Source organism: Mesoplodon bidens (genome assembly GCF_964165515.1).
Source record: "Mesoplodon bidens genome assembly, chromosome: Y".
In the NCBI taxonomy this organism is placed as follows: domain Eukaryota; kingdom Metazoa; phylum Chordata; class Mammalia; order Artiodactyla; family Ziphiidae; genus Mesoplodon; species Mesoplodon bidens.
This window is the reverse complement of record NC_138180.1, coordinates 14590541-14613095: the sequence shown is the minus strand read 5'-3', so window position 1 is coordinate 14613095 and position 22555 is coordinate 14590541. Positions and strand designations below refer to the sequence as shown.

The 22555-nt window shown below is 38.8% G+C and overlaps 1 pseudogene across 1 annotated transcript in view; it reads left to right on the top strand.

The window, feature by feature from the left end:
* The window catches only part of LOC308609636 (putative helicase senataxin), a 60626-nt pseudogene that overhangs the window by 8814 nt on the left and 29257 nt on the right, over positions 1-22555 (top strand). The window contains exons 5-9 of the transcript in view: positions 1582-1753; positions 1888-1975; positions 2473-5637; positions 15149-15248; positions 21978-22151. The product of the transcript in view is annotated as a putative helicase senataxin (transcript). The remainder of the gene's footprint in view (positions 1-1581; positions 1754-1887; positions 1976-2472; positions 5638-15148; positions 15249-21977; positions 22152-22555) is intronic.

The window sequence follows — 22555 nt, the reverse complement described above, 5'->3', positions numbered from 1 at the left end:
TCCACACCGTCGCCAGCATTTGTTGTTTGTAGATTTTTTGATGATGGCCATTCTGACTGGTGTGAGGTGACACCTCATTGTAGTTTTGATTTGCACTGCTCTAATGATTAGTGGTGTTGAGCATCCTTTCATGTGTTTGTTGGCAAACTGTATATCTTCTTTGGAGAAATGTCTGTTTAGGGCTTCTGCCCATTTTTGGGTGGGGTTGTTTATTTTTTTGATATTGAGCTGCATGAGCTGCTTGTAAATTTTGGAGATTAATCATTTGTCTGTTGCTTCATTTGCAAATATTTTCTCCCATTCTGAGGGTTGTCTTTTCATCTTGTTTATATTTTCCATTGCTGTGCAAAAGCTTTGAAGTTTCATTAGGTCCCATTTGTTTGTTTTTATTTCCATGTCTCTAGGCGGTGGGTCAAAAAGGGTCTTTTATGTCATAGAGTGTTCTGCCTATGTTGTGGCAGGCGGATTCTTTACCACTTCACCACCAGGGAAGTCCCCTCTTTAAGAAACATTCCATAATTGTCTTCACCTAACTAATGACTTTCTTCCTTATTTGAGAGCTTCCTAGACATAAGACAGCTTCAGTAGAGGATAAAAAAGTATATGAGCAGTTCTACACGAACGACTATGATAAAAAAAAAAGTAGACTCTAAGAGCCCTGAGGGAAATAAAGCAGAAAGTTCTAAGGTTGACAGTAATTGTGTGAGCTAGAGCACTTGCCTCCTAAGAATACTGCGGAAGATGACAGGTGGTGCTAACAGTGAAGCCATTCTGGTTCTCACTTGGAAAAAGCCAGCTATCTGTTTTTTTCTGTAGGTGGTGTATCTTTATGTGAGTGTCAAAAATAAATCTGGAAAGAAAGAGTAAGATCTTACAGATGCTTGACTGAGGGCTTCTAATTTCCTTAGAAGACATTAAGGAGCAAGTGAAGGTCTTTGAGCAGGGCAGTGTTTTGCCCCTGCATGTAGAGAAGAGGGGAAGGACCGGGCATAAGAGTGTGTGAGTAATGGGAATTGCTGCCAGTTGGATGGAATGGAGATAACAACAAAGCCATGTTGAGAATGGATGGATAAAGAGTATGTATCTCTGCTTATCCAGTGGATGAGGGGTTCAGTCCTTTATTCCAACCGAATGACACACACAATTCAGGATTTCTCATATCATGGACTTTGTTTAGATCTGAAAATACCAAGTTTTTCTTTCTCTCCCTTTTTTTTTTCTACTTTACCTCTGTTATTTATTGAAGGATGGGAGTATAAAGGTCTGGAAGAAGCAGAGGAGGAACGATTCTTTCAGGTTGGCAAATAGGGTGAGAAAGTTGAGTTTATCTGGACTATCTCAGTTTGTTCCACACAACAAGATTTCTTAACAGAGGTGTATTGCTTTAAAAAAAATGCAGACATTATTTAAAAGTTTGCCAGGTTTCTAAAACCTGTAGTTGACAACACTTTACTTTAAATTACTTCCTGTTTTGCTTTCAGTTTTGTTGCTACCCAGGTAAAGAATGCTTAATTCTCAATATATTTTAGTCCCTTTCTCTAATTGTGTTGTAATTTGGCAAATTACTCCATTGTGTTTCAGATGATAGTGTGGATCCTTTCTGGCCAGCGTTACACTGTTTCATGGTGATTCTGGATCGTCTTGGATCTAAGGTCTGGGGTCAACTGATTGATCCTATTGAGGCATTTCAAACCATTATCAACAATGTGAGCTACAGGAAAGAGATCCAGAACATACGGAACAGCTCTGTGAGGTTCGTTCAGTTCCTGTGTCAGGATTTCCAACAATCTGTATGAGGAAGTCTACTATAATTGACTTTAACAGTAGGATTTTTCTCTTCTTTTTACCCTTCATTTCAGTAATTTCTATTTGTTCTTAATATTTAAGGACCAAGTCAGAACCGGAGTCATATTTAGATGACATGGTGACTTGCAGCCAGATGGTATACAATTATAACCCTGAAAAGACCAAAAAGGTATAAAACATTTTGAGAATTCAGATGATATTGTATTGCCTTTATATTGTATAGTCAGTGTTTTACGTGGTTAGTTGCATTGCTGATTTTATGATATGTAGCTATTCTGAATCAACTGTTGCATAAAACAGTTTCTGATTGAACAGTAGCTCATGAGGAAAAATGGTCTGTAATGAGAGCATGCACAGTTTGAGAGATTAATTTTTAAGTACATTTTGGAAGGGTAGAACATTTATGGCATGAGGGAGATAAATCACATGACTAGAAATCAAAACCAACTGAAGGAAAGAGGTCCAGAGTACATGGAGGTTTTGTAAATTTAACCTTTTCATGAAAGCTTCACCTCAAAATTGGACTGTTTTCAATTTCTTGGGGGTCCATATATGTACATCAACACAGGAAAGTTGAGCAGTGTATTTTCTTGTTGGCAACTTTTGTGTTAAACCTGTCATGAATGGTGCTTGTTTATCTGAATGTCAGTATCTCTTTCATTTTAGGATTCAGGGTGGAGATCAGCCATTTGCCCAGATTATTGTCCTAACATGTATGAAGAAATGGAAACATTAGCTAATGTGCTTCAGTCAGATATCGGTCAAGACATGCGTGTTCATAACAGCACGTTTCTGTTGTTCATCCCCTTTGTGCAGTCCCTCATGGATCTTAAGGATCTGGGTGTGGCCTATATAGTGGAGGTTATTCATCATCTGCATTCTGAAGTCAAAGACGTCCTCAACCAGACGGACGCCGTGTGTGACACAGTCACTGAGTTTTTCCTTCTGATTTTGGTGTCAGTGATTGAACTGCATAGAAATAAAAAGTGTTTGCATTTGCTGTGGGTTAGTTCCCAGCAGTGGGTGGAAGCCATCGTAAAATGTGCCAAGCTTCCCACCACCGCGTTTGCTCGGAGTTCTGAGAAGTCATCTGGAAACTGCTCCAAAGGCACAACAATGATATCTCTGTCACTGCATTCAGTGCCATCTAACTCTGTACAACTTGCTTGTGTGCAGCTGATCAGAAGTCTCCTTAAAGAAGGCTATCAGCTTGGGCAGCAGACTCTTTGTAAGCGATTCTGGGATAAGCTCAACTTATACCTACGAGGAAATATATCTTTAGGTTGGCAGTTGACTAGTCAGGAAACCCATGAGTTACAAACTTGTTTAAAGCAAATTATTAGAAACATAAAATTCAAAGTGCCTCAGTGTAGCACTTCTGTGGATCTGACTCCTCCATGTAAAACACCTCCTGCATCTTACAATAAAGAAGGAAGTGAACAAACAGGGAAGAAGTCTAAAAAACAAAGGCACTGTCTGGAAAACTCCAGCCCAACATTCTCTAAAGAACCGATGAAAGCTGATGCATGTCAAGTGAAAGAGAGTATTTTCAGCAAGGCACATAATGCCATAGAAGAGGATAATGAGCAAACTTATCTAAAAGATTTGAAACTCAAAGACCATCTCTCAGCTGAGTTGTGCTTGAAGCCGAGTAGTAAAAGGCTTGTGAATGAAAGAGCTCGAGGCCAAGTTAAAGTAAGTACAGGGAAGCATAAGTCTGTAAAAGAGAATTCCTCATATACCCCACAGAATTGTACTTCAAGAAATGGTCCAGAAAAGGTATTTGACAGAGGAATAATCACATCAACAGGTTTGTTGACTGATTCTAGCAATGACTCTCTGGAAAAAGTGTCCACATCAGATGAGGATTTCTCTTTAAAGGATGATGCTCTTGGCAAAACCTCAAAAGCAAACACTAAGGCACATAAAGATGAAATCTGTGCTAAGTTATTGCATGTAATGAAAAAGCAAGACAGGAAAAGTACCACTTTAGAGGAAAACCTGACTGTATCTAGCATTGAAAGTTTCTGTTCACAGAAAGATACAGGAGCTCAGAAAGGAGATGGCTTCATACACAATCTCTCTTTAGGCCCTAGTGGTGTTCTGGATGATAAAAATGGACAACAAAAACCTGAAAACAGTTTACTGCTGAAAAAGAAACAGGTACAGGAAGAAGAGTTGGGCATTTTCTCCACCCCTGATATCAGTTGTCAAATACTAAAATGTCATGTTGGTAATAAAGATTTGGTCTCATTCACAGAAATGACCGATATTTTTGTGGAGAAAACACCTCCCTTTAAAGATCCTGTGACTGGACTTGAATCAAGAGATACGGGAATTAGCAAGAGTACTGTTGAGTTTTCTTCTGATTTAAGAGAACAGGTCCTTAGCATCAGTCCTAAGTCTGACCCTTTAACAGATTCTCAGATAGACAGAGACCTCCACATATTATCTTTAATAGCTCAAGCCAGTGTTATTAAGTTCCCATCAGGTTCAACCCAAAGAAGTTTATCCCAGCTACAAAGAAAAGTTAAAGATGATAGAAGATGTTTGACAGCCAACCAAAATAGTGTCAGGGAAACCTGCTCTGGACACGTCATTATTATTTCAGAATCTGATGAAGATGATGATGATGATGAAAGAATTGTGGGTTTTAAGAAACACATTAAACAGGGTAAGACATGCATTGAGAAAGGATGTCCAGAGCATCATACTTCAATAGCTAACACAAATGTGGAACAGAATGTAATAAAGGAAGAAAATACAAGGTCCCTTTTGCGGTTTGAGGAATCGGATTCTCATTTTTTTGAGTTTGAAAGTCCATGTGAAGTGTTTTCAGTTCGGCAAGATCAGAGACCAGACAACAAGAATTCAGTTCAAGAGAATGAAGAGAATTCGTGCTTGACTCATGTAGGGGATATCACAGATGATTGGGGTTATGGTCCAGCTTATGTACCTGAAGAGGTCATTAAAAAAGCAGCAGAGGCAGCTTTGAAGGAGGGAGAACCTGAATGCAACAGTGACATAGAGGAGGATAATATATTTTTAACACAATGTGATCCAGAAGATATGGATTTATGTTGACAAATGGAGAAAGAGAATGATGAACTCATTGAAGTAGTTCATGGAAGAGATACAGTCCAGGTAGAAGAAGATTCTGTGAGTCGGCCTCAGTTGGAATCTTGGAGTAGCACAAAATGTAAATACAAAGATTGTGTGGAAACACTGGAAAACCAGGGTGAATACTGTTCCAAACACTCTGAAGCTAAAGCAGCAGATGAAGATACATTTCGTAGACCTGGCTTGCCTCTCTCTTCATCTAAACCTTCGAGACCTCCCACTGCTAAGATATTTACCTCCAGTAGTACTTCACGAATTGCTGGTCTTTACAAGTCTTTGGTAAATACGTCAGCGCTCTTACCAACTCTGCAAAATAAGTCAAGTGGGGTACAATCTGCTTTGAAAGTACCACAGCCAGTCTCTGTGGTGTCTCAGAAGCCAGTGGCTGAAATGAAGGGTTTGTGCAACGTTCTCCAGTGTCATACTCCAAATAATTCCAACAGGCAAGGCTACAAAGTTCCATTTTGTGAAAACAGATCTTTTTCACCTTCCTCTCCGGTAAACATTTTCTTGTCAGCACAGTCCATCTCTGACACCTTCGTTAAAGAGGTCTTAAAATGGAAATACGCAATGTTTGTGGACTTTGATCAGTGCGGACCCCCTTCAACTCTTTGTCAGTCCATCACAAGACCTGTGCCTGTGAGATTTCAAGATGGTAGAGATTATTTTAATGTGTTTTTCCCTTTGATGATCCTGAATACTTTTGAAACTGTAAGTATATGTTCTAATCGTATACCTTCAGACTTTGAAATTACGTTTCTTTACCATGCTGAGTACGGCTAAAATAACTGATCGCATTTTGATTTAGATGTAGCTTGTAGATTTCATGTTGAACAGACATTGTGCCCCACAGTGTTCTAGATGCCGGTGATACAGAGGAAACCCTTAAACTCTGCCCTTCTGGAGCTTACAGACACAATTCAGAGTGCTAGTTTACCAAGTCCAGAGGTGGCACAGGAGGAGGAAACGTTTTTCGGTGTAAAATAAGGGAAGACTTCTCAGAGGACATAGTCTCTCATCTGCGTTTATTTTTTTGAAAAGTAGTGTAAACCTTTACTGAAGTTTTCTTGAGGAGGTAGCAAAGGGCAAGTTACACTGGTCAGCACAAAGCAGTAAATCCCAAATTTCTCATCTGTCTTCCCAACTTCTTAGGCCTCATAGCAGCCTTTAGCTGCCCCCCTACCCCAACACATCCCATTCTGGTTCTTCTCTCTTTCTTACTGCCTGACTGGGATTGCCAAGAAAAATATAGGATTCCCAGTTAAATTTGAACCTCAGAAAAACAGTAATTCTTTAGTGTAAACATCCACCTGCACTTTGAAGGATGTTTTTGGTGTTCTCACAGCAGGTCGATTTTTCCTTTTTTTCAAATTGGTTAAAAAACAAAAACCCAAAAGGTGAGTGTGCAACAAGACTCTTCAAAACCAAGAGCACTGAGGTAAATACCCACGTATTCAGTCAGCAGATCCTCGGGTGCCTGATACTTGCCCAGTACTATCACAGACCTGGCGGGGGTAAAGTGGTGAACACGACAGACAAGGCCTCTGCCTTCTGGGAATGATCATTTCAGATCGGGACAAAAGGCTCTAGAGTGCTCTAGAATGATCTAGAACAAAAGGGAGCAGGCACTTGAGACTGAAAGGTGAGACTGCCTCTGTGAGCAATGGTATTCACACCGAGACCAGAGTGAGCAGAAGGAGTTGGCCATAGGAAGTATATCGCAGGCAGAGAGACTGCAAAGATCCAGCTTAGAATTGTTAAAGGCAAAGGAGATGTACTGCACAAAGAGGCAAGTTGGTGTCAATTTATGCCCTAAATTTCAGCCATTGTCGTAAGAATTATTTTACTAGTATTTCAGAACCATTAGAAACAACTAACTGATAAAGGCTCTTCAGTCTCTCTCCTTAAGAACAATGTGAAATAGTATTACAAGAATGATTTTCTTACCTTACAAAATCGTTAGTTCAGTGAACAGTGTATACAGTTAAATAAGCTGGGGAATATACAGAGATTTTCTTCATCTTGGAGCTTATTTTTTTCTTGAACGTTTATCCTTTCCAGAAAACACTAAATTGCTTAGAGGCCATTCATAGCCCTTAAATTTAGGACACATTTGTGATTTTATTTTTCCCTTAGTTCAGAAGTATTTATATGTTTATCTTTAAGATTTCTTCCTTCAGGACATTTCTGTAGCCAGAACCTTTTCAAAACAGAATGAGCACAAGTTCCGTTTGTATATACACAAAGTTTAAGATAGTCAAATACTTGTGGAAGGCCCATTATTAAAAAAAAAAAAATCAGCCACTCTCACCTCCCCAAGTAATTATTTTTGATCCTTGAGGGATCCTTTTGTTATTTACTTCCATATTTCTAAATAACATGCCACTATTTTGACTTGTTAATTTTTCAGTACTAGACATTTTCTGTAATTACCCACTACAGGAAGTACCCTCTCTTCCCAGCCCTGTGTTCACACACACCTCTCCTGTTTTCCCATCCTCACTATGGAGTAGTCTTGTAATTTTTAGGTCAGTATTTGTTATTATTTGGACGATATAAAAGGTGTCCACTGGGCTTCCCTGGTGGCGCAGTGGTTGAGAATCTGCCTGCTAATGCAGGGGTCACAGGTTCGAGCCCTGGTCTGGGAGGATCCCACGTGCCGTGGAGCAGCTATGCCCGTGAGCCACAAGTACTGAGCCTGCGTGTCTGGAGCCTGTGCTCCCCAACTAGAGAGGCTGCGATAGTGAGAGGCCCACGCACTGCGATGAAGAGTAGCCCCCGCTTGCCGCCACTAGAGAAAGCCCTCGCACAGAAACAAAGACCCAACACAGCAAAAATAAATTAGTTTAAACAAAAGAGAATAAGGTCTTTGAATTAAAAACAAAAGTGTCCGCGACTAAGTCATGTGGTAGTTGTAACTACTTTTCGTTTCCGACTCTTTGCTTTCTCTGGATTTATTGTTTACTTAATTTTCTATGTACTTATTACTAATTTAGCTTCAGGCTGTCTCTTGGATGTTTAGGTCTCTCAGTATGATCAGGCACATCAGATAGTTGATAAATTTCATCTTCTTGGTTTAGGATGGTTAACCTGAAATGCTCACCATCCTCATCCTAGGGCTTGCATTTCCTTCTTTCCTGTGTTGGATCTTTGTCTCCTGTACCCAGGGTTGTCTGTTTTTGTCACCCTCTCATTTTAGTAAGGCACATCCTTCAAGCTTCCTGAGAAAAGAATGTGTAGGAGATAAATTTTGAAACTTTGCATGTCTTAAAATTTCTTTCTATTTTGCCATCTCTGTCTTTGTTGTTGTCATCGTCATTCTCCTTCCTTGGAGACTTTCTCAGCGTCCAAGTCTATTGAAAACATTTTTGAGCATATTTTTAGTTTCACAGTACTCTTGTCCTCTCATTATTCCTTTTTATAGGATTGTGTGCTTTCTTCATGTGCACAGTATTTTTTTACTACCTGAAGTTAATTAATGATAAGTTTAAAGTTAGTTGAAAGTTTTCTTCTCTTTTCATTGTCCCTGTTTTCCCAGTTGCTTTTTTCCTATTCATTTTAGTGTCTACAGACCTTTCATGTTAACTCCTTTCTTCACATGTCTAATGATTTTTGTTGGTTTACTCACATTTAAGAACAGGATACTAACAAGCAGATTGGAGCATTGTTCATAATAGCCAAAAGTTGTAAACAGCCGAGATGTCCATCAGGAGATGAATGGGTAAACAAAACATGGTATATGCCTACAATGGAATATTAGTCTACTATTAAAAGGAATGACCCGTTCTATGTACTTTTACCTGTTCTTTGATGAGCCTGGAAAATATTATGCTAAGTGAAAGAAGCCAGGTACAGAAGGCCACACATTGTGTAATTCCATTTATACGAATTTTCCAGAATAGGCACATCCGTAGAGACAGAAAGTGGATTAGTAGTCGCCAGGGGATGGGTGAGGGAGGGGTGTGGGAATTAGGACTGACTGCTAATAGGTATAAGGCTTGTTTTGGGATGGTGGGAATGTTCTGGAATTAGATAATGGTGATGGTTACACAAAATAGTGAATGTACTAAAAACACACTGTAGTGTGCACACTTTAAAGTGGTGAATTTTATATTGTGAACTATATCTCAACTTTTTAATGCTATAAGAAAAGAGGATGCATTTAAATAATGACAGGTCAAAAGAGATGCTTAGGAAAAGAGATACTTGTACTAAAATGGTCCTTTATTATTTGCACTGTGGAAGTCAAATGTGATCTGAAGGACACCATCACATGGTGAAATCCAAATTAGTTTCATTCTTTATATTAAGATTACATGCTCGGGTATAGTTATAATCTATATTTTGTTACATGTAAGATTTTAAAACAGATTAGAAGCTCTGAGTGAAAGGGATAGGCTTGTTGACCATTTGGCATTTTATTGGGAAGCCTCATCCCCACCCTCATGTCACTGTTTTTAGTCTTTTCTTTTCCCCTCTTAGTGAGGTCAGATTTCCCCAAGAAGAATCTTCAGATCGATTGCCTGGAAAGCATAGGCTTGATGGGGAGCTGACTGTGGGGTGAGGGTGGGGGCAGAGGGAAAGATCCAGGCATTCAGTATCTAAATATTTGCTTAATTCCCTGTTTAAAAATTATTTTATTTTTAAAATTATTTTATTTATTTTTGGCTGTGTTGGGTCTTCGTTGCTGCACGTGGGCTTTTCCCTAGTTGTGGCGAGGGCTTCAGTAGTTGTGGCTCAAAGACTCCAGAGCGCAGGCTCAGTAGTTGTAGTGCATGGGCTTAGTTGCTCCACGGCACGTGGGATCTTCCCAGACCAGGGATAGAACCCGTGGCCCCTGCATTGGCAGGCAGATGCCTAACCACTGTACCACCAGGGTTGCCCCCCCCCAACTTTTTTTTTTTTTAAGTACAGTATCCCCTCTCTATCTGCTGCCCCACAGGCAGAGACGGTCACACTTTATAGAAGTGAAACCACTCTAGCTTTTTGCTAGGAACAGGGATGGGCAGTCTCCCTTCAGCCCTCCTCCTCCTAGAGGTGTATGTCAGACACTTCCTTCTTAGAGTTCAGCTTGTTGGACTGGCTGAGTTAGTTAACCATACATCCATCTGCTTACCAGCTTCCCAGATTTTGATACTCTTGCCTCGTCTTCTGTTCTCTTCATCCTAATGAATTAATCCTGTTGTGAAAAATCCCTTGGGTGTTTTAGTGGGGTTTCAGGGGAATGAAAGGAAATGCCTGTGTTCAATCTGTCATCTTTACCATGAAGTTTTATCTTGTTCTTTTTTTCTTATTTTTGCAATCTTGTTCTTTTTCTTTAACCATGTAGTGAAACAGCATTGTTTTAGCATTTCTAGTTTATATAGGCCAACATTTATTAATGGTATTATTAATATACCTTGATTCCTTTTTTTTTTCCCACTGTAACGTGTGGCTTGTGGGATCTTAGTTGCCTGACCAGGGATTGAACCTGGGCCCTCAGCAGTGAAAGCACTAACAACTGAACTGCCAGAGAATTCTCAGATACCTTGATTACTTTTAGTGTTTATTCTTTCTTATAAGCCAGAGACTGTGGCATCAACCACAGTCTTGGGCCAAGGCTTCTTATCCTCATTTGGATGTAATTTGACTTCATAATATTGTTTGTTAATGGAATGCTGAAGTGTGTTTAGAGTCCTTTGACAGAAATGTGGTTGGTATCCTATTTAGGACATGAAACGCAGTGTTTGGTTATCCAGTTCTTATGTCTTATTGCAGGTGGAATGCAATGACATTGCGTAGAATTATCCCTTGCCCCAAAGGGCAAACGAGCAAATTCAACTTTTAGAAATATGAGTCTCTTGAATAAAAAAAAAAATCCCACAGGACTCAGAGGCAAAAAGTATACAAGTCAATTTTCACAGCAAAGTAAAGGAGCTGTTACAGTGGAGGATTCCTGGACTGAATGTCAATATTATGACATAGTATGAGTCTGTTTCGTGTTTGGTAATTGCAATCATTGTTGCTTTTGTTGTGGTCATCCATTTGCAATTCTTGGTGTCAGTTTATTTATCTCTTGTAAAAATAAAGTACAGTGTGTGGGGGGAAAAAAAGAAATATGAGTCTTTTGTGTACTGATGTGACTGATAGAGGATATATTAGTTTTTAATCCTTACGTTTAACACACAAAAATATTAGATAAATGTGCACTATTTTGACAGGGACCAATTTTTTTGGTCAGTTTTGGCAAATACTCTATTTTCTTAAAGTTTTGGTTTGCTGGCTCTGTCTGCAGTCCCCTTCGGTTACCTGTGTGTGCATGCACGTGTATGCAGAGTGTAATTGGCAGCTGCTTTTTAGGTTGTGTAGACAAGGAGCAGGCAGAAAGGGGGTCCTTCTGGAGTACCAGCTGTGATTCTTAGTGCCCACACCCCTTATAGGGAGAGTGCACCATATTTAGCTAATTTCCTGTTATAATTTGTTCTGTGAAGGAAACAAAACAGGTTGATATGATGAGCGACATTGGGAGGCTGCTTTTGAGATCGGGCTGAGAGCCAGGAGAGGAGGGTTTTGTGCAGAGGAGGGGGGAGGGTCAAGACTATAATGCTTTGAAGTAGGCCTAACTGAGCATATGTGAGCAAAGAGATTAGGCTGATGTGACTGGAGTGAGGTAACTTAGAGGTAAAGGGAAATGAAGTAAGATTGCAGAAATCAGTCAAGAGCTGGATGGTATACAACCCTGTAAGTGCAGGTTGGGGTTTCATTCTCAGTACAGTGAGAAGATGTTGGAGGATTTTTAGTTGGTTGGTGTTTAGGCTGGGGGAGTAGCAATATGTAATAGTTTACTTTTTTGTTTTAAAGAAAACATTCTTAGTTGCTCATTAGAGAATAACTGTAGAAAGGTAAGCATAGATGCAGTAGACCTGTCGGGGGCTATTATAATAGCCCAGGAGAAAGATGGTGGTAGCTTGATCTAGGTGGTAGCTATGGAAATAAAGAGAAGTGAATTCATTGGGCGTAAATTTTGGAGATAGTACTCAGTACTTATCTTTTTTAAATATATATAGAAATTTATGTGATTCATTTTTGGCTGGGTTGGGTCTTGGTTGATGCACACAGGCTTTCTCTAGTTGCAGCGAGCTAGAGAAACTCTGCATAGCATCCCCCATTATCAACATCCCCTACCAATGTAGTACATTTGTACAACTGATGAACCTACATTGACACGTCATTACCACCCAGAGTCCATAGTTTTCATTAGGGTTCACTCTTGATTTGTATATTCTAAGGGTTTGGACAAACGTATAATGACATGTAGCAGTCCTTTAATATCAGAGTACTTTCACTGCCCTAAAAATCCTCTCTGCTCTGCCTGTTCACCCCTCCACAGTCTCAACCCTGGCAATCACTCATCCTTTTACTGTCTCCATAGTTTGCTTTCTCCAGCATGTCAAATAGTTGGAATCACACAGTATGTAGCCTTTCCAGATTGGCTTCTTTCACTTAGTAATGTGCATTTCAGGTCCTTCTGTGTCTTTTCATGGCTTCACAGCTCATTTCTTTTTAGCACTAAATAATATTCCATTGTCTGGTTGTACCATAGTTGGTTTATCCGTTCACCCACTGAAGGGCATCTTGGTTGCTTCCAAGTTTAGGCAGTTATGAATAAAGCTGCTATAAATATCCATGTGCAGGTTTTTAACGTAAATATAAGTTTTCAGTTCATTCGGATAAATAGTGAGGGCACTATTGCTGGATCCTACAGTAAGAATATGTTTAGTTTCATAGGAAACCACCGAACAGTCTTCCAAAGTGGTGGTACCATCTTGGGAATTTCCTGGTGGTCCAGTGGTTAGGACTCTGCACTTCCACTTGCAGGGGGCACAGGTTTGATCCCCGGTCAGGGAACTAAATCTCACAAGCCACGTGGCTCAGCAAAAAAAAAGAAAAAAAAAAAAAAGGTGATGGTGCCATTTTACATTCCCACGAGCAATAAATGAGAGTTCCTACTGTTCCACATCCCCGTCAGCATTTGGTCCTGTCAGTGCTCCAGATTTTGGCCATTCTAATACGTGTGTAATAGCATCTTGTTGTTTTAATTTGCATTCCTTTGATGACATAAGATATGGAGCATTTTTTCATATACTAATTTACGGTCTGTATATCTACTTTGGTGAGGTGTCTGTCCAGGCCTTTTGCACATCTTTTTCATCAGGTTGTCTGTTTTCTTACTGTTGAATTATTTTTTTTTCTTTTTTAAATAAACTTAGTTTATTTATTTTTGGCTGCATTGGGTCTTCATTGCTGTGCACAGGCTTCCTCTAGTTGCAGCGAGCAGGGGCTACTCTTTGCGGTGTGCAGGCTTCTCATTGCAGTGGCTTCTCTTGTTATGGAGCACGGGCTCTAGGCATGTGGGCTTCAGTGGTTGTGGCATGTGGGCTCAGTAGTTGTGGCTCACGGGCTTAGTTGCTCTGTGGCATGTGAGATCTTCCTGGACCAGGGATCAAACCTGTGTCCCCTGTGTTGGCAGGCAGATTCTTAACCACTGTGCCACCAGAGAAGCCCTTCTCCTTCACTTTTAAAGGATAATTTTTCAGGATTCCGAATTCTAGATTGGTAGGATTTTTTCTTTCAACAGTCTAAATATTTCACTACTCTCTCCTTGCTTGCATGGTTTCTGAGGAGAAGTTAGATGTAATTCTTATCCTTCCAACTCTATAAATAAGGTGTTTATTCCCACAGGATTCTTTCATGATTTTTGTTTTCCTTTATCTTTGATATTTCATATTCCTGAAGGTTGAATATGATATGCCTAGGTGTAGTTTCTGGCATTTATTCTGCTTGGTCTTGGAGCTTCCTGGATCTGTGGTTTGGTGTCTGATGTTAATTTTGGAAAACTCTGAGTCATTATACCTCAAATACTGCTTCTTTTTTGCTCTCTCTTCTTCTCGTATCTCCATTATGTGTATGCTGCATCTTTTGTCATTATCTCACAGTCTTGGATATTCTGGGGTGTGTTTTTTTTTTACCCATTTTTTTCTCCTTGCTTTTCAGCTTTGGTAGCTTCTATTGCTGTAGCCTCAAGCTCAGAGATTGTTTCCTCAGCAATGTCCAGTGTAGTAATGAGGCCATCAGAGGCATCCTTCATTTCTGTTACAGTGTTTTTGATCTCTGGCATTACCATTTGATTCTTTCTACTTTACATCTCATTCATTACATTACCCATCTATTATTTCATGGCCTCCTTTTTTCATTAAACTCTTAGTATATTAACTATAGTTTAAAAAAAATTCCTGGTCTGATAATTCCAGTATTCCTGCCATATCTGACAGGTTTTAGTGCTTCTTTATTCTGTGCAAACTGTGTTTTTTGCCTTTGAGTATGCCTTGTAATTTTTTGTTGCAAGGCAGACGTAATCTACTAAATAAAAGGAACAGCAGTAAATAGGCCTTTAGTGATATAGAAATGAGGTATGGGGGAAGGAAGACCATTCCATAGTCCTATGATAAGGTGTCACTCTTTTAGTGAGCCTTTGCCTCTGGACTAAGAACTTTACACCACATGCTTCTTAGTTTCCCCCCACCTCCTTGGGTGAGACAGGATGGTTAGAATGGGCTGGAGCTGGTTTTCTTCCCTCAAGTAGTTTAAGCTCTGATAAAATCCCAGCAACTTTGACTCCGGTAAAATAGCATCTCATAGATCAGGCCTTGTTAAGAAGGTCAAGAATGCTCTGGTGTATTACACAATGGTTCCTTTACCCCAGTCCCCACCAACCCCCCACCCCCGCTGGAAGCACACAGGGAATTTTCTCCAGTGTTCACTGTGAGGGCCTGTTCGAGCTCCTAGAGATAAGACTCACCAAAGTGTGGAGTCCCTTTTATGACTGGGTCCCCCTAGAGTTTTTAAGAGAGGTCATGCTGAGCCTCCAACAGTTTGTCGCATCCAGTTCAGGATTTCCTCCTGGCATGGAGGTTTCTACTTCAGAGTTTTCTGCGCTGGCAAGTTGTGATTGTCTGTATCCACCTTTTTGTCTCTTTTTACTTGTTAGGATGGAGTGGCGACTTCTAAGTTCCTTACATGCCAAGCTGGAAACCAGAAGTCCCAAATTAATTTTTAATGTTTGTGTCACACAGGAGTTCTAGGTTCTGGATTTTATGGTTGCTTACTTTGGAAAATTTTGCCGTTTAACATTGGCTTTTCAGATGTTTTTGCTTTCTTAAGTTGCTTTTTTTGCTTTGCGTAGGTGGCACAGGAATGGAACAGCTCTCCAAACAAAGAGAAATTCCATCAGTTGCATTTACGAAAATTTCCTGCTGATTATAAAAAATACTGGGAGTTTGTGGGTAAGTTCTTTTTTATGTAACTTGGGCTCTATCATATAATAATTGGAGATTGCTATTTGAGGGAACATAATAATTGCTTGAATTTTCTGGGATATAGGTTTCCTGAGGTGAATTTGTAAGCTCTTACAAAGAGTATGTTTAAAGTCTTTACTTAATGAGGATAATTACTGGGACAGTTATAAAATTCATGGTTTTAACCATTGTGCTAGCAGAATACCACAGGCCAAAGTGTCCCTAGATGCTGGGCAAGGGAGAGAGAAGGTGAGTGAGGGAGTTTGATTGGCGGGGGCGGAGGGGGTGTTGACATGATCGTGCGTACAGATTCTGAGTAAATCTCTCTGCCGTCTCTGCTCTCACTTCATGAGTTGTCTGGAGCATGTGTCACAGTTATGTCTTAGTTATAAATAAACCAAGCATTTAGAACCCTTTAAAATAAAAAGTATAAATTCTCCGTCTGTCTCCTTCCCCCTTGCAGTCCATCCCACTCCATAGATTCACTTAAGAAAAAAAGCGTGTACATATATTTGGGGGGGAAGGTATTATATGTTCACTGTAGATTATTCAGATAATATTAGCCAATAGTAAAATAAACATCACTCACAGTTCCCATCATTCAGAGATCATCTTATGAACATAGTATTGTATATCTTACTGCTAGACTTCCTATTCATCTGAGTGAAGGGTGGGTGGGTAGGGTTATTTTACCTAAGTGACTTTTTTCATGTATTTATTCAGCAAATATTTACTGACTTTATACTACCTGATAGTGTATGATTCTAGATGCTAGGTATGTAGCTGTGATGAAAACATAAAATTCCACCTTCGTGAAGCTTACATTTGACTTATTTTCATTTAGTCTATTATAAATGTCTTTTCAGAGATAAATAATAATAGCATGTTCAGTGTTTGTAGTTATTCCATTGTAAGTGTATTCCATAGTTCTGTTTAACCAGTAATTTCTAGTTAGACATGTACATTACTTATGATTTTTTACTGTTACACTGAATAAATCCCTTTGCTAGATCAAACAGTGTGTGCATTTTAAGACTTTCGGTTCATATTGCCTCTGTCTACCAAAAAGAATACCATTTTCACTTCTGACATAAGAATGTAAGAATGTATCTCTTCTCATTTGCTAGTTTAAACTTATCCCCCAGTTTTATATGGAACATGTATCTCATTTGAAGTTGTAGTTTTTGTCCTCAAATCTTTATTGGTCTTTTATATTCTTGGGGGGGGGGCGGATAATTGTCTGTTCATGCCTTTTGTCCTTTTTTTTTCTCTTAGGGAGGTTATTTTCTTACTTGTATGCATTGTTAATTTTTTTCAATTTCATTATTTGCTGTTCAGTTTCACATGCACTTTTTGAGGCAGACAATTTTTATCTTCACATGTTCAAAAATACCGTATTTATTTCTTTACTGTTCAGTTGGTTTTAGAAATCAGATAAATACTTCCATATTTTCTTGTAGTAGTTTTATATTTCTTTCTAATATTTAAATCACTGATTTATCATCCATTTATCTTGATGGTATGATAGAATCACATAGCATTTACTCTTGTGTCTGACTTCTTTCACGTAACATGTCTTCGTAATTCATCAATTTTGTGTGCATCTTTGGTATTTTTTTCATTGCTGTGGTGGTATTTCAATATGTGACTGTGTCACAATTTTACTGTTGATGGACATTTTTATTATTATTATTTTAAAGAAGTTTTTTTTTTGTCAGTGCCATGCAGCTTGTGGGATCTTAGTTCCCCGACCAGGGATTGAACCCGGGCCACAGCAATGAAAGCGCCGAGTCCTAACCACTGGATCGCCAGAGAACTCCCGTTAATGGACATTTTTTCAGCAGTTTAGGCCTGTGTGTCAGGGCTCTCCCAGTCCATGCCCAAGTTCAGTGATTCGCTAGGAGGACTCACAGGAATTATATTCCTGCTCATGGCTGTGACTTACTATGGCAAAAGGATACAAAGCAAAATCAGCAAAGGGAAAAAGGAAACCAGGAGCAAGTTTCCAAGAGTCATTTCCCAGCGAAGTCACACAGGACACACTTAATTTTCCCAGTAGTGGGCTGCGACAACCCATGTGACACATTATCTACCAGGGAAGCTTAGAGACCCAGTGCCTAAAACACCCTCTGCCTAGCCCACATTCATGACTTTCACAAGTAAAGTGGGTGTTTGACATAAGCTGTAGAGAAAAAATTTGGCAAACAGGTAAGGTACAGTGAGCCATTGTCATCAGCAAATGATGAGAGCTGTCTGGAAAACCAAGTTCCCAGATTCCAAGGGGGCCAACCTTGTAAGCAGGCCTTTCTAATGATAGCAGCCTCAGGCCTTCTTCTACACACAGCATTTTATGAATAATGCTACTATGGTCATTCATGTGTCTCTTCGTGTTATGCGAGGGCATTTTTGTGGAGTCTGTCTCCTGAAGTGGGTCTCAGAGTCTCAGGGTATTATGCATGAGCTTAACATGAGTAGATAATGCCAAGCTAGTCATGCAGAATGACACACCCCACCAGCGTATGGAAGTCACGTTGCTCCATGTCTCTGCCAACACATTTGTGTTGATTGTGCTGTTCATTTTAGCCATTGTAGTGTGTGTGTATTGATGGCCATTTGTGGTTTTATTTTGTAATATCCTGGCTATCAGTGAGATTGAGCACCTTCTCATATATTTAGTAGATGCTCAAGTAACCTCTCTAGGGAAGCACCTATTAAAGACTCTTGTTCATTTTCTGTTAGTTGTCTTTTCCTTACTGATTTGTAGCAAGTTCTTTATGCAATCTGGATATAAACCATCCTCCCACTTTGGCTTGCATTATGTCTCTCTTAGTGATGTCTTTAAAATTCTTATTTTATTCTTGTTTAGACTTTATTTTTTAACATAACAAATGCATCTGTGTATTTTTTATGGTTAATGGTCTGTGCCAAAGGTTTAAGAGACCTTTCCCTGCTGCAGGTCATAAATATATTAACATCTAGAACAGGTGTCAGCAAACCACAGCTTGCAGATCTACCCTGTATCCTGTTTTTATACTGCCCAAGTGTAAGGTTCTTACATTTTTTTAAGCTTTTGAAGAAAAGATGATGATGAATATGCAACAGACACCATGTGTAACCTGCAAAGAAAAATCTGGCTCTTTACAGAAAGTTTGCCAATCCCTTTTCTAGAGGCTTCGCTGTTTTGCCGACCTGGAATGGATTTTGTACACGAGTAAGATGTAGGGGCCATGTTTCATTTTTTTTCCCTAATGGAGATGTAATTACCCCAGTAGTGTTTATTGAAAAGATTATCCTTTCTCCATGGTCTGCAGTGTCATATTTGTTACAAATCTAATGTCCATTTAATGCACTCGCCTTTTTCTGGACTCCTTTCTTCTTTGTTGGATCATTTGCCTACCTTTCTGCCCATATCACATTGCTTAATTTTACTTAATTAAGCTTTATTATAAACATTAATGAGCAAGTCTGCTTACCTTGTTTGGCCTTAAGAGTACGTTGGCTATTCTTGTCCCTTTGCATTACCATGTAAGTTTTAGAGAAAAAAAAGATGTGGACATTTGTTAAGAATTGACATCATTCTAATACTGATTTGAATACGATACATACTGTCAGTTATTTAGGTTTACTTTCAGTAATGTTTTACAGTTTTCTAGGGAGAGGTTTTGCAGATCATCATTGGTTAGATTTTTTTTTCTTTTGGTGTCATAATTATTTAAGTGACTATCTCTAATAGAGATGGACCTAAAAATACATAGTATTTTTGCTGATAATTCATTATTTTGTTGCTAAAGTATGAACCATGATTTCTTAATATTAGATAGCTAGACAGTGTTCAAGTTTTTCCGTTTCCTCATAAAGAACAATTTATTTCAGCCTGCTTGAATTAAGATCCAAGTTAGGTCCACTCACTGACATTGTTAATATGTCTTCTTCAATTACAATTGTCTCCTTCATGGATCCCTCCCGCTTTGTAATTTATTTTTTGAAGAAATTGTGTTGTTGACACTGTAGAATTACAGGGTCTGTGTCTGGGTCTTGCTGATAGCATCCCCCTGGTGGTGTTTAGTATGTTTTTCAGTCCTTTGTACTTTTTGTAAATTGATAGTTGGATCTAGAGGCTTGATCAGTTTCATTGGACCTAATAATTTTGGCAAAACTAGTTCATAGCTGAGGTTGGTGTGTTCCTTTATCAGGAGGTGCTTGATCTCTAATTTCTCTTTTTGTAATACTTATAACCGTTGATCCTTAATGCCTAGATTAATTATTTTACTAAAGGATACAAAATGGTGATATTTTTATTTGATCATTTCTTCATTTATTTGCTATTGTAGTTCTGTAAAGAAAAAGTGCTCCATTTTATTTGATTACTCAGTAGTATACTGAGTATAAAGAAGGGTAGAATAAGTATTGATACTTGACTCCTGACCAGTTTTCAAAATAATGACTTAATTCTCTGCAAGTGCTGGGTAGACCAGTGAACTTTAAAAAAATGTTTTTTCGTTATGAACACATGGACTTAAATACACTTGTTTCAAGTCTTTGTAATTGGTTTCTTCAAGTTGGCTCCTGAGCCCTTTAGACAGGCTAGTCTTTGAGAGCTTTCTTGCTACCTGATATAACCGATACCATCTATATGTTTTATCCTGTATGTGAGCTTTCAATTTTCTAAGTAGCCGTAGTATCTTTGGGTAGAAAAAGTTATTTCAAGATCAGTATTGGCATGTTATATGCTGTTTTCAAGTAATACATGTAAACATAAGGATACAGAAAGGTTAGAAGAGGAAGATTGGAGAAAGCTACTCATGCAAACCCAACTAAAAGAAACTTGTTTTGCTCTGTTAATACCAGACTAAATAGACTTTACGGCAGAAGAGCATTATTTGAGATTAAAAGCGAGTATTTCACAATGATAGCAAGTTCAGTGAACAGAAGATAGGACCATTTTGAAAAACTAATAAAATATATAAAGAAAAAACTGATAGAACTAGAGTGTACTCTTTACATATATGTGAGACCTTTGAACCATTCATTTTTTCTTTTCTTTTAGTTTGGAAATTATACGTCAACTTGTACCTCTTTTGCCATTTAGTAGTTTAGGTGAACACTTAGAGCGTACATGATTCAAAGTTTACAGATTTCATCGATACTTTAAGTGTCTCCATAGATAAGGCAAAATCTTAAAAAACTTTAACCCTGTTTATCTGTTCCACTTTGTATATTATTATTGTTACGTATTTTAACTCTATATTTTAAACTGTGTTATACATACAGTTGGTCCTCTGTATTTGCGGGATTTGCGTCATCGGATTCAAGCGTGGATTGAAAATATTCAGGGAAAAAAATTCCAGAAAAACATGTTTGCTCTGCACCAGCACCTATTTACATACCACTTATGTTGGATTTACAACTATGTCCATAGCGTTTGCATTGTATTAGGTATTATAAGTAATCTAGAGATGATTTAAAGTGTACTGGAGGATGTGCGTGGGTTATATGCAAATACTATGCCGTTTTACATAAGGGACGTGAGCATCTGAGGATTTTGGTGCCTGCGGGAGTCCTAGAACCAATTCAAGGACTGTACTCTGTGTAGTGCCTTGTGCAGCCCTTTTTTGTTTGTTTGTTGATTCTAGTAGTTCATGTATTCTCTCCTGGTGCTTTGCTTATTTCTAATATGTTGGTCATTGTCTTTGGAAAGCTATTTAAAAAATAATCAGGGGCCTAGGATGATAGGATGTCCTCTTCCAGAGAGGATTTTTCTTTGCTTCTGCCAGGATTCTGGGAGTACTAGCAATGTGGGATCATCTTAATCCGGCTTAAAGGATTGAGCTTTCCTGAAGTACTCGGGTGAATTGAAGCTGCCTTCATTGTTGGGTGTAGTCCTTCATGGTCCCTACCTGAAGCTTGAGGGCTACCAGGATGCCTACTTTATCTATGCAGGCCCTGGACTCCAGTTTTTGTCTCTTTTTTTGTACAAGGCTATCCCAGGTACTGCTCAAATTCCTGGCTGCCACTCCCTGAGGAGTTCAGATGTTTCTAGGGAAAATACTGGGCTGACCCTTACGGATCTCCACCTTGTTCTGGATCTCAACAGAGTGATTCTTCATTGTTGTATTTGCTCTCTGATGCCTTCAAATAGACATTTCTTACATGATGCATTTTTAAAATTCTTTTTTGACTTAGTAGTTCAGTCTACTTAATCCTAGTACTAAGTGCTTTGGTTCAGTATGTTGCTGCTGGATTTGGCAGTTGGTACTGAACTTTTTTTAATTTTAGAGCTTGCTCTGTTTTCCCAGCCCCATTTATTTTACTACTGTCCTTTCCCCCTTGTTTGAAATGCCACTAGTAGGCTCAAAATTCTTACGTGTACATGGATCTGTTTCCAGATTTTCTCTCGGGATTTTGAAAGCAGGGCACAAAAGTGAAAATTCCTTGATTAAAAACTAAGGTAAACTTCAAGGAAAAGAAATGTATTAGCTACTTTCGAATATTATGACTTCATCTATTTTGGCTTTGTAGCAGGTTTTAAGAAGACTTTTATAATGCTGTGTGATCAATATTTGTCAATGCTGACTAGCTTAGACTATCATTTTGAAGTATGTACAAAGTCCGCTAGTGCTGTATACTTGCTTGAACTTAGTACAAGCGTTTAATATCCTTTAATCTCATGTAAAATAATTCTGTTAGAATAAATGCTGGCTTCTTCTTGTGTTATAGTTTATCTTGAGGAATGTGAACTAGCTAAACAGCTTCATCCAAAGGAAAATGATTTGGTGTTTTTGGTTCCTGAAAGACTAAATGGAGAGAAGAAGGATATAGAGAGACATCGCCTGCAAGTTCCCCGTGAACATTACTGTGGCTATGTTCATACGTTCTGCCGCACTTCAGTCAGTAAGTACCTAATGAGACATGGAAGAGAAATCTGTCAGCAGCTCATCTTTTCATCTCCCTCTAAATTAGGCTTTACTAGCCATGTATTTGCTATACATTTACCAGCCCTCTATTTGCTGTCCATTTACCAGATGTATGTTTGCTCTATGTTTACCAGACTGTATTTGCTAGGTTGATTACTTACCATTCAGAGTCCTCTTTTAGTTTTTCTAGACTCAGCTGGAAAAGGCCCAGCACGTATTGCTTTAGACTTAGGATTTTAAAGCTTTCTTTTGTAATGTCTTCTCCTTCTAGTAAATGCCTTCATCTGTCAGTGTGTTTGTTATAAAACAGACAGTTTGCAAACCATCTGTTTGTTAAATCACATTCCAGCCTTGGTTTGGGGGCTAATTATTGATGAGCAG